Here is a 2,011-nt window from a genome sequence, read left to right as displayed (position 1 = left end):
TATGTGTGTTGTGTGTGTTGGCGTGCTGTATTCAGTGTGTGTGTATGTGTGTATCGTGTGTGTGTGTGTGTGTGTGTGTGTGTGTGTGTGTGTATCGTATTTCGTGGTTGTGTGTGTTATTCAGTATGCTGTGATCAGTATGTCTGTGTGTTGCCATTGTGTGTAATCAGTGTGGTGTGTTGTGTGTGTGTATCAGTGTGTGGTATGTGTGTGTGATGTATCGATGTCAGTGGAATTCCCCCAGGGCAGTGGAATTCCCCCAGGGCAGTGGAATTCCCCCAGGACAGTGGAAATTCCCCCAGGACAGTGGAAATTCCCCCAGGACAGTGGGATTCCCCCAGGACAGTGGAATTCCCCCAGGACAGTGGAATTCCCCCAGGACAGTTAGGATCTTGGTTTTGTTATCTTGTTTAATTGATATTGGAGGACGATGGGGCCACTGCCAACAGACACAGGATGCACCATCAGGGCTTTGTTTGTAAGAAAAACGGAATGAGAAATATATCCTAATACATACAGTTTTAATTCAGCTATCTGCAAGCCATTTCCTGCTTTGTCAACGCTGTGATTTCAATAGTTAACAACACATCAGCTTATGGTTCCTCCTTCAAATGCTTTATTGACCAAGGAGGGTACTTTGGGAATTAATGTGGCTTTCATTGTATGGACTCAGTCACAAACACGTTACTAAAAGAAGAGGACATAATCCTTAAAGGGACACTGACATAGTGAGAACAATGTATACAGAAAGGCTACAGTACATTAGACTGGTTTTCAATAGGAAAACCATATCATTTGAATGAAGTGTTATGCTCCTCTCTTGTCCTGTGTCAGAGAGCAGCCTGGGAGATCACAGTGTGTGACAGGTCGGGCTGTGAGGGGGACGTTTGAGCAGAGCCACGCCTACTTCGGTGACTCGTCAGTGACGGTGTGCTAGAGAAACGGTTCATGGACCTCTTTCCGTCAACTGTCGACCACACACCTACACAGTGTCAAGGGAGTACCTCTCCACTGTCCCAATGCCGTCAAGTGAGTTTGCTTCCTCAAAATGTATTTATTGTTCCCTCCATCCTCTACCAGCAGCCTCTCTCTCTCTCTCTCTCTCTCTCTCATAAAAACTCCATTGATCCATCTGTAACGGCTTTCCTCTTCCTCCTCTGAGGATGAAGAGTAACAAGGATCGGAGAACCAATGCGCAGCGTGGTAAGTGTTCATGAGGAGTTTTAATAGAACAAAACTGAACACTGAAATACAAAACAATAAAGTAACGAACGAAAACCGAAACAGTTCTGTGTGGAACATACAGACACGGAAGACAACCACCAACAAAACACAACAGAAAACAGGCTACCTAAATATGGTTCCCAATCAGAGACAACGACTAACACCTGCCTCTGATTGAGAACCATATCAGGCCGAACACAGAAACAGACAAACTAGACATACAACATAGAATGCCCACTCAGATCACACCCTGACCAAACAAAACACAGAAACATACAAAGCAAACTATGGTCAGGGCGTGACACCATCCTTCTAGCAATCTCAAATCATGTCATATTTGGGAGGTGCTGATCCTGAGTGAAAAGAGCTCTTGTCGTTCTTCTGCCGTCAAACCTTTGTCCCCTCCACCCTCTCCCCTCAGGCCAGGCCAGGCTGGCAGTCTCTGATGGCTTAGTTGGACATGGGAACCATCTCTAGGAGCAGCCAGGTCATTGGTGGAGACAGCAGCATCTCCAAAAGCAGCCAGGTCATGGGTGGAGACAACAGCATCTCTAAAAGCAGCCAGGTCATTGGTGGAGACAACAGCATCTCTAAAAGCAGCCAAGTCATTGGTGGAGACAACAGCATCTCTAAAAGCAGCCAGGTCATTGGTGGAGACAGAATGGTCAACTTGCTGCTGCTGTCGCCTGGCATCATCATCGGCATATGGAGAGTAGGTCTACATTTACAGTATGCACTGATGGTGAGTTGATCTGTTCCTGATGAGGAGGAGGAGGGGGAGGGAGGG

The 2,011-nt window shown here is 46.6% G+C and overlaps 1 long non-coding RNA gene across 1 annotated transcript in view; it reads left to right on the top strand.

Annotated features, from left to right (window-relative positions):
• Window positions 1–1,960, top strand: part of LOC139024151 (uncharacterized) — a 13,815-nt gene extending 11,855 nt beyond the window's left edge. Inside the window, exons 2-4 of the long non-coding RNA XR_011475445.1 lie at window positions 835–1,029; window positions 1,163–1,203; window positions 1,646–1,960. This is a non-coding gene — a long non-coding RNA (uncharacterized lncRNA). The remainder of the gene's footprint in view (window positions 1–834; window positions 1,030–1,162; window positions 1,204–1,645) is intronic.
• The last annotated feature ends 51 nt before the right edge of the window (window positions 1,961–2,011 follow it).

This window comes from Salvelinus sp. IW2-2015, unplaced genomic scaffold (genome assembly GCF_002910315.2).
Source record: "Salvelinus sp. IW2-2015 unplaced genomic scaffold, ASM291031v2 Un_scaffold1094, whole genome shotgun sequence".
Taxonomy (NCBI): Eukaryota; Metazoa; Chordata; class Actinopteri; order Salmoniformes; family Salmonidae; genus Salvelinus; species Salvelinus sp. IW2-2015.
The sequence above is the reverse complement of the archived record's forward strand: the minus strand, read 5'-3'. Positions and strand labels throughout refer to the sequence as shown.